Consider the following 14,981-nt stretch of genomic DNA (forward strand, 5'->3'; position numbering starts at 1 on the left):
GAAGAAATGCATCCATAAGTGCATACTCCAGCTTAATGAGGTGGAATAATAATGTGAAAAATGTCTCACCTGGGCCACTACATTCTGTACCAGCTGAACCCTTGCCTCTATTCTGATGATACTGCTTTTGGTAAAGCAAAATCGGCCTCCATCGTCTACCTCTTAAAGACACTGAAGTAATAGGTTTTGTTACTTTCTCACCCCCTGCTGCTCCGAGGAAGACTGGCACTGTTAAGTGAGTATACCAGCATATAGTGCTAAATTTGGGAGGCTCATTTCTGAAAAAATCTGACCAAGAAGATCAAGCAGTTTAGGAGCATTTTCCAACTTGAGAAATCCTCATTTTTCTACCTGTAACGTTTTGTAACGATTCCACCTCTAGTTGAGAGGTGCCATGGAAATAGTTTATGAAAATGATAAAGCAGAGATCTAAGTTAACGTGTATGTTCAAGAGTTGCCTCTTCATTGTAATGTTTTAAAATAGATACGAGAGCCAGGCTAGTGCCCAGGAAAGAATTGATCATGTAAAACTGAACAAAGAAGGTGGAGGGAAGAGAGAAACCTTCTAAGAAAGGGCCCCCCCCCATCTTGGCACCCATAGATAAGCTCTCCATCCTCAGTGTGTCAGGCCACTCCCACTGGCTGAATCAAAAGCCTTGAGCAAAACGATTTCTTTGAGGAGCACCTCTCTTGATCTCCCTTCAGCCCGTGAGCCCCAGACACCTGATTGGACTTCTCACCTGTAGGGCAGTCCCTATCCTTAGAACAAGAACAGATCAAGTATCCTTTCCTTCTTTCTTGTGTTTGCAACGAAATTGAAATAAAGGATGTAATTAAGATCTATGGATTTCCGCAATTTTACTAAAGCTTCATCAAAGGATGAGCTTAGAATAAATACCACTCTCATGTGGAAAAGTTCTCTGACTGGCAGCCTTGGAGGTACCTAAGAGCACGGGAGCAGGGCTAACTGCTCTTGTCTGCTTCAGGGGCAAAAGGGACTAGGCAGCATTGTATAACTGAGGAGGGAGTAGATTACGTCTTAACAAATGCAGCAAAAATAACAAGCTGAGGGGCGTCCCTCCTGGTGCTCCCCATGTGGGAATATTTAGATCTGCAGTTTAGTTTCTTTAATGGTCTGTACTTGCAGGACGTAAAGTGAAAAATAGTGAATAGAGGACAAGTAAATCTGTCCCTAACCTTCTAGACTTGGCAGAGGTCTCGGCGAAGCCATTAGGAAATGAACCTTTGGTTGAGGCACAGCCTGGAGTAAAGTGCTGCTAGCAGGGATGTCCTCTGCCCTTCAGTCTCCAACCCCCTGAGGCAGAGAGTAGCCTGGGGAAGCAGCCTGCTCTAGTACTTAGGAATTCAAGTAATAGTAGCTGTTCTCAACCATCCTAGAAAGAGGGCAGCTCGAATATGGAAGGAACAGTTCTAGTCCCAATCAGATGGCAGTTAACAAAAATAACCTAAATAGAGAATGCAAACAGACTTCCACGTGCCACCTGTCACCAGTGGGGCTCCAGCTAAAGGAATGGGTAGTTACAGCTCACGAAAAACGAACCTCATCAGATTGCGCACAACCTCATCAGATTGTTCCACTGGGCCTCTTGAGGATTCCCCTTACTAAGCCAGAATTCCTTGTGGGAAGGTAACAAGGGAGGCGTGGCCCTGCTGTAACTAAAACCAAGGGAATCGTCATTTGCTGTGGATTGCTACCAGCTGCCCTTACTTGACAGGCGACAGCCAGGCCACATGGTGCTTGTCTGGGATCAAGGGACCAAGTGAATCAGCTAGAATTAAGCAGGAGCAAAACCATGTAAGGAACCCTCAGCATTGACAGCTCCTTTCACATGGCTATGCTGGCATTTAACTCCATTTTTTTTCTTGATAATGGAAACTTGGGAAAAAAAGCTAATCAGAGGAACGGCTGTATTACTTCATTCCTGGAGAATCATTCAGAGTGGAATTGGTGCCAGAAAGAGGAGGGAATTTCAAACTGTCCTTGGACAATCCTAATCTGGGCACCTTTGTGTTCAATGACGTGTGGCCTGTGGGGAGTCTCTGACCTATACAGAGAACTGAAATGACCAATTAAACTCAGCCTGGGCTGTGAGGACACGCATGTGGGTCAGGTAGCTCACCTCTTAGCTCATCTGTCTGATTTTGAACCTAGCAGGGGGAGCAGTAGATCTGCCAAGGGTCTGTAGCTCTGTTCCCAGTGAATCGAGGGCGTGATTAGAATTATGGTTGGCGCCTTCATCTCAAAAGAAAGAACAACCTACAGACTTTTTTCATGCAAAAAGCAATTAGATAGGTACCATTCGTTGAAGGCACAAAAGGGGACTGAAGTTCAAAGCCAAAATACCCCACAGGGAATCTAAGTGATCTCAGCCCCCAAACTGGGCTTCAGGCTGAAGCTCTCTGCTCCAGCCTGGAGGCTTTTGAAGGGCCTCTGAGCCTACAGAACGGTCTAAAAGGAGGCTAGCTATAACCTGCAGGTTTGTCTCCATGTGTCCTTCACCCATTCTTGCCAGGACCCCAGGCCCACCTCCTGAGTCCTTCGGGCAAGGGACAGCATACAATATGGCAATGGATACAGAATCAGAAAGTACTTTAATCCATGTAAACCATGACAAATTCTGCAGAGAAGACATCGTCAAGGATTTGGAGAGTAGTATAATTTTTTGAAGTGGGGAAAAGGCCCACCTGCTCCCTGGTCAAGAACTGAGTGCACTCTGAGCACTTTATTGCCACTGACGTGTTAAAAACACAGGAAACGTTAGCCCGATATTCAGACTGGACTACAGGAACCACTGGTGACCTACTTGGTAGACCAGGATTGTTGAAATAAAACAACATAGTGTGCCCAGGGAATTGTGCTATTAAAAAGTAGGGAATTGCACTGGGTGTTATACCCAAACAACGAATCATGGAACACTACATCAAAAACTAATGATGTAATGTATGGTGATTAACATAACATAATAAAATTAAATTAAAAAAAAGAAAGAAATAGATGGTTCCAAAAACAAAACAAAACAAAACAAAACAAAAACGTAGGGAATTAAAGGAGGGAGTGGGGGGGGAGGGGAGTGATTAGAGCAAGTGTGTAGTCCTTTAACACCCCCTTGTGGCCGCTTAAAAACCTTGCTCACTCCTGGCAGTTCAATGTAGATTACTGAGGTTTCGGTTGTTGGGGGCATCATTAAAGCACCAGCTGACAAGTTTAATTTTGCCATCCCTCAAATGGTAGAAATTGATCCAGCCAATCCTTTATCATTACAAGCCATCTACTGCGATTTGCTTTTCCATGGGAGAGACAAGAAAATGCTTCTGCAGTCTTGCCCAGGGGATATATAAAGCTGCCTCCCCCACTATCTACCACAGTGTTATTAGGAGGAATTTAACTCAAATGTAAACAGAGACATCTGTTTATGGTCTCCAGAGGATGGGTGATTAAACTGGAAAGAATTAAGTCTCCTCCTCAATTGTCACCTGTTGAGGAACACAATCTGGTGCTTTACGCATACACACACAGAGAACCTAAATATATAGGGCTTTCGATCTAAACCTCTGTCACAGGTTAGTGTGCCTTTTTTGGCTCCTTGGGGCACCCCCATGTTGAGTATCACCTGAAGATTGTCGATTTTTATCTGGGAAAAGTAATGACTGGATTCCCCAGAAGCTCATCAGGCCAATACATGATGCTCCGTTAGACCCAGAACAGGACCCACTTGCAGAGCCTCACCTTCACAAGTAGGGGAGGCCTAATGAGAGCTCAGGGCAACCTCAAAATTGTACTGAAGGGAATTGACTCTACGCGATCAGCGTCAGCCTCATGAGATGGGCCCCTGACCAGGGAATCCCTGCTCAGGGGAGGTATTACCAGAAAATGTACTCTCTCTCCAACAGATCCTTTGAAATTTCCACATTTTTACCAAGCATTGCCCCTCATACCCTCACTTCCCTTATAATAAAAGTAAAAATGGCTAACCTCTTTCCAATGCTTGCAGTCTACAGCTCTGAGTGTTCTTCATGTATCTGCTCAGGTAATACTCACAGACTTCGTGACCCAGCATGGATTCCCTGGCCTACTATCACAATTCCCTCCTTGCAAATACCCTTGCCTCCTTTGGTCCTCTCTGTACTCATTTGTCAAGAGGTCAACCCTTGTCACACTCAACCACTGACTCCATGCCCGCACAGAGCAGCAGGAAGGTAGCTGGAGAGAAACAGGGGTTTCTCCCTTTCCCTTGGCCCCCACCCTCCATCGTGCACAGCCGAAGGCTTTGCATCACCCATCACTGAGATAATTGAAACTCCCTCATTTTTCCAGCTCCCAAGTCTTCCCAACTCACGCAGTTGTTCATACTCTGTCCTCTCTTCTGTTTATAATGAATGAAGTGTACTTGCTCCCATCAAAACCCACCCTTCCATTTGTGTCCAGGGCACTGTCCCCTCTTCTCCATGAATTACCACTGTAATTATTCTCTTTTTTCTGTATCATCCATTTCTTCCTTCTCTGCTGGATCCTTTCCAACAGGTAGAAATACTTGTAATATCTCCCATCTTTCAGACAGAAGAAAAGAAAACCTCTCTTGATCCTATATCCCCTTCAGCTGCTAACCAGCCTGCTTGACATCCATTTGGATGTGAAACAGGTATCTCATGACCAACATGACTGAAGCAGAAATATTGACTCCATCCTCCCCTCCCTCCCAGTCCCTTTCCCAGTCTGCCTCATCTAAGCAGATGGTACCACCATCCACGAAATAACTCAAGCCTAAAACTTAATCACCTTTGAATCTTCCCTTCCTTTACTGCCAACATTCCCATCCAAATCTGATCAAGTCTTCTAGTTCTTATTTGCAAAATATATCTATGTTCATCTTCCCTCCCACATCTGCCCTACTCCAAGTTCAAGCCACCATTGTCTTTCACTGATTTCACAGTTAGTAGCCCCCCAACTGATCTGCTTATATCCATTGACCACAGAACCCTGAAGATTCTTTATAAAATTCAAATGAGATTTTATGCCCATTCTCTGCACAAAATCTGGGAACACTGTGCTTAATATTAATGCTGAACATATTACAGGGGCTCATGGCATCCCAATGACCTGTCCCTGCCTACCTCCCGTTCTTGCCATCCACCCCCTCTAACTTTCTATTCTGCTTCCAGACATACTGGTCCCTGCCTTAGTGCATTTGCACTTGTGTTCACTTTGCCTGGAATGCTCTGCCCCTCTCCATCTCTCTTCTTGTCACGCCATTTTATCTTTTTAAAATTTTATTCATTTTAGAGAGTGGGGGCAGAGGCAGAGGGAGAGAATCTCAAGCAGACGCCCCACTGAGCACGGAGCCCAAAGCTGGAGTCCAGATCCCACGACCCATGAGATCACAACCTGAGCCAAAACCAAGAGTCCATCGCTCCACCAACTGAGCCACCCAGGCACCCTTGTCACTCAATTTTAGTTCAAACCTCAAGGAGGCCAACCCGACTACCCAGTCTAAACAAGCCCCCCACCATCCACTGCTAACAAAACATCCTGTTTTGCTTTCTTTGTACTACCTGTCTTTATTCAAAGGTATCTTGTTCATTATTTGTTTGCTGGTTTACTTTCCATCTTCCCACCACTAACATGTAAGGTACATCCTATAGGAGATGCTGTCAGTGCCTCACCCATATCCCCTTGGCACTCACCATTCCTGTGCATGTTCCCTGGGTGCTCTAAATACAAGCATCTGTGACCTTTCCTTGAGGGCTTTCTCTGGCCAAGGGAGCATGCTGGGACTACACAGGGCAGGACAGAAGTACTAGGGATTTCACACCTGTTCCTTGCCCCCTGCCTCAATAGCCCTCAACCAATGACGGATGGTAGTTGGTGCATAGTATCCCAGATCCCTCACTCTCAGGTGGGAAAACCTGGAAGCATGTTCTACACTGGCTCCCAGAATTCCCCAGCAGGATGGGACCTCAGTTGTCCATAATGATAACCTGTCAATATGGCACCCTTTATTGGCTTCCTTTCTTTTCTTGCCTCATTTCCCCATTCTTCGACCAGGGCTTTACGAGCACACCTCCCAAATAAGCTACTTGCACTTAAATCCTTCTCACAGCCTTCTTTGGGAGCCCAACCTAAGATACCTCTGTATCTCCCACTCCCAGTGCTTAGAACCGGGTCTGGAAAAAAAATAGGTGTTCAGTAAATATTTATTGAACAGATGACTAAATCTCATTTCCTCTGACCTCCACTCGCCGTTTGGGAAATTCCAGTCCAGTTATATCACTTAGGTGTGGATCATTCCCAATTGTGAAGAAGCACGTGCATCCCTGAAATGGCAAAGGGCTATGATGTTTGTCAATGGATTGTTTGAAAACGATTATTCCTGGCAAGCAGTCTCCTCACCCTCCCCGTCTCCCTTGCTGTCTCTCTAGAGTGCAGAGGAGTGGAATTCAGGTCTAGGAGAAAGAAAACTGGCAGAATGAGTGGCAGAGGCATATTCCACCAGGGCCTTGGAAAGACCTGGGTGCCAGGCCCCTTTACCATTCACCAACATTACCCTAGTGCCCCAGCCTGTTAAGATGCTGTAGGAGACTTAGTTATATTCTTACTACAAGGCTTCTCTATCACAGTGGATGTCCACTGGGGGAAAGAATGGATTGTGTAGTTGAAGGTATTGGGAAATTTGGCTAAATGAAGAAAAAGTTGGGTCCCTACTTCACACCATAAGTAATGGAGGATTCCAGATGGATTAAAAATGTAATTGTGAAAGACAAAAATATAAAGGTAATCAAAAAAATTCGTAGGATGTGTTGTGACTTTGAGATGCAAAAGGAGGTTTTTCTTTTTTTAATTTATTTCATTTTATTATTTTCTTATTACTAACATATAATGTATTATTTGTTTCAGGGGTACAGGTCTGTGATTCATCACTCTTATACAACACACAGTGCTCACCACAACACATACCCTCCCCAGTGTCCATCACCCAGCCACCCCATCCCTCCCACCCCACCCCCCACTCCAGCAACCCTCAGTTTGTTTCCTGAGATTAAGAGTCTCTTATGGTTTGTCTCCCTCTCTGGTTTCATCTTGTTTCATTTGTTCCTCTCTTCCCCTATGATCCTCTCTCTTGTTTCTCAAATTTCACATATCAGTGAGATCATATAATTGTCTTTCTCTGATTGACTTATTTCACTTAGCATAATACCCTTTAGTTAAAAGGAGGTTTTTCAATTGTAAAATATACATAAGCTACAATTTGCCATCTTAACCATTTTTAAGTGTATTCAGTGGCATTAAGTATATTCACCTATTGTGCAGCCGTCACCACCATCCATCCATGGAACTCTTTTCGTCTTGCAAAACTGAAACTCTGTACCCATGAAACACTAACTCCCAGCTCTGCCCTCCCCCCACTCCTGGCAACCACCCTTGTACTTTCAATGTCCATGAATTTGACTATTCTAGATACCCCATACAAGCAGAAGCAGGCAGTCTTTTTCATTTTGTGATTGGCTTTTTATTTGGCACAATGTCATCAAGGTTCATCCATGTTGTAGCATGTGTCAGAATTTCTTCCCTTTTTAAGGCTGAATAGTAAATACTCCGTGGTATGTATGTGTCACATTTGGATCATCCATTCATCCACTGATGGACACTTGGATTGCTTTCACCTTCTGGCTATTGTGAATAAAACTGCTATAAATATGAGGGAAAAGGAATTTTTTAACTGAACCTCAAAACAAAGTATAAGGAGACAAATTGATGGTTTAGTCTCTGTTAAAATTAAAGACTGTGTTTTTTCAAAAACACACTGGGCCAAGTTAACAGACGATGAGAGAAGATACTATAAGGCCTAAATCTATGAAATGTTTAGAGCTAGTTTTTAGAATATATAAGGAACTCTTGCAAATCAGCAAGAACAGCCTTCTGTACTTGAGAATGATTTTTATTTCCATAATGTTTATTGGAGGATATTCTCTGCCCTTTTCAGAAATGTTCAAAAGTCAGCATCTTTAAAAATTAATTGATTTGGCAAAATTTTAAATTTCTGTTTTGTGAAAACCAAACAAAATAAAATCTAAACAAAAATTTAAAAACAAAATCAAAGTGGAGGGGTGCCTGGGTGGCTCAGTTGGTTAGTATCTGACTCTTGATTTCAGTTCAGGTCTTGATCTCAGGGCTGTGAGTTTGAGCCCTGCATTGGGCTCCATGCTGGGCATGGAGCCTATTTAAAAAAAAAGTAGAAAAAAATTTTTAACATATATCAAAGGGTTATTATAGTTTCTTTCAAATCAATTTTTGAAAAATATGTACATACCATCCCTTTCAAAAAAAAAGAAAATATTTTTTAGCTACACTCGAGGGAAGACAGTTTCATATTTTGGCCATTAGAACTGGAAATCATTAAATGAAAGAGTAAACCTTTTGTTTTTCATGAAACCTTAAACTTTTTTATTGTTATCTCCATAATGTGTGGGTTTTTCAGGTCTTTTGGAAAACACAGAAAATCCAGAAAAGCTCAATGAAGAATAAGAGTTACTCATAATTCCACCATGCAGGGGTTCCAATGTTATCATGTTGGTGTATAACCTTAGAGCTTTTTGGGTTTTTTTTTTTGGTATAGTTATTTTTATAATGAAAGTGGAATTAACCTATTATATTTTACAACCCATTTTGTTGATTTTTTCTCTCCCATTAACAATTTTTTATGTCATTAATTATTCTTACTGCAGTGGTTGATAGACCCTACTCCCTAGGATCTTGCCTCCAGACTCAGGTGTGGTAATTTTGGGTGTTTCCATTGCAGTTTGTGAAAGCCAAACTTTGGAACCAGGCAGACTTGGGTTTGAATCCCAGGTGCCACTTAGAACTATGAGACCTTGTATAATAAGTCACTGAACCTCTCAGAGGCTCAATGGGTATAGTGATCCCTGTCTCCAGGGTGGTTGTGAGAATCTAAAGGATCTCATTTATGTAAGGTGCACAGTCAGCCAGGCACCCCACCCTCTCCCCTGCCTTCCTCTTGAGCGTCATCTGTTGAGGCTGATAGAGCAGATTAGGAAACAGTGGTCAGGAAGGGTCAAAGTGGGCATCATCTTGGCCAGGGCATGCCTGATAGGGGCCCTCACTATTGAGGGGGCAGCGAGGGGTCAGGGAATTCAGAACAGATAGAGCTCAAAAGAAGCCAGAAAGGCTGTCCTGTGAGCCCCTCAGGACTGTCAGGAAGGGGGAGGGGGAGGGATCACTTCAGGAGAGAGGGTGAGCCCGGAGTGTGCCAGGCTGGAGTTTGGATTTTCCCAGCCCCGTGAGCACAAGCAAACAGGAGTCAGCAGCAAGCTCGAAGGTCATGCGGTCAATGTGACTGGGCCCTTGCTCTGCATCCAAAACACACAGTCTGGCTGGGGTGGAAGACTGTGAGAGGTGAGCTTCCAAAGAAGGTTTTTTTCTTTTCTTTTTTCTTTTCTTTCTTTTATTTTCTTGGAAAAACTTTTAACTATCACACTAATGAGTGTAGATTTGGCCATCGTCTGAAACCTTAGGCCGGGCCTGGCAGCTTGGGCTCCAGGAACCCTTCTGTGCAAATTAACGGCTTCCCAGCCTTATCCTTGAACACACAGGTGTTGGATTTGAGTGGTTTGGAGAACTGTTCAGGAAAGGACTCAATGGGGAACAGGCTTAGAAAAGAGGGAGAAACACGCTGGATGGCAAAGGAACATCATGGCAAGGTGTAGGATTCCCACTCCATAGAAGCTTCTTTCACTCTCCAAACCACCAAGCCTCACAGAGAAGTACCAGGCTGGCCATGGTCCTTCAGACCCATGTCCTCCAGGTCCCTGCCACGCTGTCCTCTTTGTTGAGCTATAACTCACGTACCATCCATCCAACCATTTAAAGTAGAGAATCCCATGGGCTTTAGTGCCTTCACAACATTGTGTGACCATCACCACTATTCTCAGAACATTTTCACTTCCGCCACAAAAGATACCTCGTCCTCCTTAGCAGTCACTCCTCATTTGTCCACTTTTTAAAAAGATTTTATTTATTTGTCAGAGAGAGAGAGAGCACAAGCAGGGGGAGTGGCAGGCAGAGGCAGAGAGAGAAGCAGGCTCCCTGCTGAGCAGAGAGCCCGATGTAGGACTTGATCCCAGGACCCTGGGATCATGACCTGAGCCAAAGACAGATGCTTAATGGACTGAGCCACCCAGGTGTCCCCACTGGTCCGTTTTTACTTAACGTCTGTGCATTTGGTGTAAGGCAGGGATCTAAATTCATTCTTTAGCATGTGGATATCCAGTTGTCCCAACACCGTTTGTTGGAAAGATTATTCTTTCCCTCATTCAGTGACTGTGACACCCTTGTTAAAAATCAATTGGCTATAGGGGCGCCTGGGTCGCTCAGTCATTAGGCTCAGGTCATGATCCCAGGGTCCTGGGATCGAGCCCCGCTTCGGGCTCCCTGCTCTGCGGGAAGCCTGCTTCTCCCTCTCCCACTCCCACTGCTTGTGTTCCCTCTCTCGCTGTCTCTGTCAAATAAATAAAATCTTTTTAAAAAATCAATTGGCTATAAACAAGAGCTTATTTGTGGTTTCTCAATTCTATTCCATTGATCCATGCCTATCCTTACACCAGAACCAAACTTTAATTACTGAAGCTTTGTAGTGAGCCTTGAAATCAGGAAACGTGAGTTCTCCAAATTTGTTCTTTTTCAAGATAGTTTTGGCATTCAGGGTCCCCTAGACTTCATCTAGTGTTAAAGCGTCCCTTTGCCTTCCATGTGCGAGGCTCTGTTCTGTGCACAGGTCTCTCTCTCAGGGACCTTGTGGGTAGAGCTTGATTCCTGGGCGACTAAATGCCATAATTATCTTCCCAGTTCATAGCATCCCTATCTTATCTTTATAATGAAAGGAAGCAGAATATGCTACCCTAAAATATGCCACTTTGGCATAAGGATTATTTTGAGCTGAAGACAGACACAAGAAAAGCTCTCCTCTGCCCGCCCCCAGCCCCGCCCACCATTTGCCTAAAAGCAGGACATAAATTTGTAAAAGTGTCAGCCCTCGTCTCTCTACCAGGAAGGACGGGAAACAACTCTAGACCATTATCAGCCTGGAGACAGGACCAGAGAAATCTACTCAACAAACCTAACGAGACTCTTTGCACCGTGGTTTCTGCTGACATTTGCCTTCCCACAATTTGCTACCCCTAGAAGCTCAAAGTCTTCTCCCTTCCTCTTACCACTTCTCCACAAAATTACTGTTCTTTGCTAAGATGCTACATGGGCCCAAGTGCTAAGCATCCCTTTGAACTACTCATCACTGAGGACTCCTGTGTGTATATGTGATGCACCTGTTAACAAACTTCTGTTTGTTGTTCTCTTATTAATCTGTCTCTTGTTGCCCAATCTATGAGGCGCCAGCAGAGGATCTAGAAGGATAAGGAAAAAAGCTAAGTTTCTCCTCCCCTGCAATACCAGTACCTTAGACTCCGTAACCCAACAGTGTCACCCACCCTGGCTCCTGAAATCTCAGTGGGAGACAGAAGGCTCTAAACGCCCGAGGGCAGAGCAGTTCCAGGTTAAAACCCAAGTGAGCTTTCTGTGTGTTGCAGAGATTCTCACAATGGCCAGATGGTCTTTGTTTCAACAACCTGACTCGTCTTGGAAGCAAGAAAGCTACCACAGACTGTAGTCAAAGAGTTGATGTGGCTGTGTTCCAGTAAAACTTTATTTATGGACCCTGAAATTTCAATTTCATGGATGTTTCACATATCACAAGCCGCTACTCTTCTTTTGATTTTGTCCTCCACCATTTAAAAATGGAAACATCCTCATTTCTGAACTTACTGGCCACAGAGAAACAAGCAACAGGCTGGAAGTGGCCCAGGGTTCATAGTTTGTGGACCCTAACTTAACATGACACAGGAAACGTGGCATGTAAAGAGATCACACATAGAACCAAGAAACTTCTGTTAGTGGCTCGTTCTGATTACAACAGGATTTTGCAAAACCACACTTCTCCCTGATGTAAAGCAGGTTCTTATCTGAAACTCCTCAAAGTAGGCCTTACAAGTAAAATTCATAGCCCAGGAACAATGGACGAAAGCCTGCTTAAAGAGCTATTTCCAAAACAGGCAGGAGAGTGAGAGCTGAGGCGGAGGCCACTTGGCCCCCAAAGCCTTGGACACCCCCTCCAGGTAGTCAGGGCCATGTTAAAGCCTACATTTAAGACCAGAGGTGCGTCTATGGATTCATCCTGAGTCACAAAGCACATCCCTGCTCAATTTGGAGAGGGAGAGGGAAAAATAAACAACATTTAGAGTTGCCTTTGGGGCCCACGCAGTGTTGATGTCACTAGGACTTTGGTCAAAAAGACCTGGATTCTTCTGTCTGCTCTCTCTGTGACTGACAGACTCCAAACCCCAACTGTTGAGCCACAATCCTGGCACGACCTCATTCTGGCTATACGATACTAGGCATAGTTCTCTATGTCCCAAACCTCGGTTTCCTTATCTCTAAAATGGAGGTGATGATGATGACGACGACGACGATGATGATGATGATGATGATGATGGTTGATGATGATAGCTTCAGGGACTCATTGTGGGGATAACCACATGGTACTTGGCACATAATAAGCAGTTAACAAATGTTCCCTTGTATTATTATAAAGGAGAAAACATTAGTCATGTCCACTTTACAGAAATCAATGAGGTGCATGAAGTGAAAATGTGAGAAAGTGAGATCTAAGGTGGCGTTTCAGCCATCCCATTAGAATCAGGGGCTGCAGAATCCTGGGGACTAAGTCAATGCTCTCACTAGGTTTGGGGCAGGGACAGCAGCCCCTGTTTACCAGTCGTCCTTAAAGAACAAAGAGTGAGCTTTGAACTTAAGTTGCTTAATCTCAGTAGCACTGTAGTTATGGTTCCTCTTTTATTCTTGTTTGTACCTTCTCTCTATTTCTCTTGATCAGTATTGCCAGAAACTTACCAGTTTTTGTTAAAACAAACAACTGCACAAAACACAAAAACACACAACATTTCTTTGGTTTTCTTGACCCTACCTGTTATAGGTTTATTTTCTGTTTCTTTCATTTCTGCCCTATATTATTTTCTTCCTTCCACTTTCTTTGTTCTGTCCTTCTTGTCACTTCTAAGGTTAGATGCTTAGCTCATTCGCTTTTAACTTTTCTTCTTTGCAATTGTAAGCATTTAAGGATGTAAATTTCCCTTGTGCAGCCCACAGGTTTTGACACCTAGTCTTTCCATTATCATTCACTGAGAAATATTTTCTAGTGTCCATTAAATATAGTCTTCCCACTCCTTGGAGAGCTCTATGGTCTACCCTTCCTGCTCAATGTTGCAGAAATAGGCACCTGCTCTCAGCATCCTCAACCTGGTTTTTTTTTTTTAGAGCTGGTGTCAAACTTTCTTCAAATATTGTATTTGGAGATATAAGGTGTCAACTGATTTCCTTGAAGATAGCACTTCTTTTTCACTTTGTGGTTTCTCTTTGTTATAGCGTGGGTGAGGAGGATAAATTTGCCTTACTTAACCACAAATCCCCAGCTGTAGCTTGTAATTTACTAGCTGGAAAAAAAAAAAAAGGAGATGCAGTACCCACATATGGCCAATAGATGACGCTATGGACCCATTCAAGGCCAACTCGTACATTTCCTACAGGTGGCTCTCATCGGTTTGTCGGTTTGCATTTGAGTTTGTTTTAGAGAAAAGATCCCCAAATTAGAAGAGGTACAGAGGTTATATGATACTGGCTAAACATTTAGATGCTCCAGGCACTCAAGATAAAAACATAATAAATAAACACTTTGGTTTAAAAGATGCAGAGAAATGTCCCTCTGAGAACTCATTCCAGAGGTCCGGCGACCTTACAGAAGGAAGAAGCATTTGCTTCCCTGCGTCCTGATCGCAGTGATCTGTCCAGTCCCTGTCACAGTCATCTGGCTCGCTTGTTTCGGATTACAAATGGGCGGTCCTCCCCAAAATCACCTTTGAGTGTTAAAAAAAAAAAAGGTTAGAATCTTTATTGGAGAACAATTTTCCACCAGAGTGAAATAGGAGGTGGAAGAGGTGGTGAGGGGGGCATCAGCCTTTGAATGATTAGACCTTTCCAAGGTACACATACCTTCACGTGTGCATCCTGTCTCTCTCTCTCTCAAATGACCTCTACTCAAACAACAGCCTCCTGAGCACTCCTTGAGATTTAATGTGATTAAGAACCACCTGGTGTCCCACTTCTGGATATCTATCTGAAGGAAATGAAATCACTATTTTCAAGGAGGTATCTGCACTCTCCTGTTCATTGCAGCATTATTCACAATAGCCAAAATGTGGAAACAACCTAAGTGTCCATTGATGGACAAATGGATAAAGAAGATGTGGGGTTCAGCCATTAAAAAAAGAGGGGGGGCGCCTGGGTGGCTCAGTTGGTTAAGCGACTGCCTTCGGCTCAGGTCATGATCCTGGAGTCCCGGGATCGAGTCCTGCATTGGGCTCCCTGCTTGGCAGGGAGTCTGCTTCTCCCTCTGACCCTCCTCCCTCTCATGCTCTCTGTCTCTCATTCTCTCTCTTGCAAATAAATAAAATCTTTAAAAAAAAAAAAAAAAGAGGGGGAAATCCTGCATTTGGGACAACATGGATGGACCTTGAGGACATTATGCTAAACAAAACAATTCAGACAGAGAAAGACAAAGACTGTACAATCTCACTTATATGTGGAATCTAAAAAGGTGGAATTCATAGGACTGGGGCTGATGGTGGGAGAAATGGGGCATTGTTGATCAAAGGATGCAAAACTTCAGTCATAAGATGAATATGTTCATCTACAGCATGGTGACTATAGTTGACAATACTGTATCCTATACTCAAAAGTTGCTGTGAGAGTCGAGCTTTAACCTTCCACCATAACAACAACAGCATAGTAATTGTGTGAAGTGAAGGATGTGTTAATTAACCTT

The sequence above is a fragment of the Mirounga leonina genome, unplaced genomic scaffold (assembly GCF_011800145.1).
Source record: "Mirounga leonina isolate KUSES-001 unplaced genomic scaffold, KU_Mleo_1.0 Mir_115, whole genome shotgun sequence".
Classification (NCBI taxonomy): Eukaryota; Metazoa; Chordata; class Mammalia; order Carnivora; family Phocidae; genus Mirounga; species Mirounga leonina.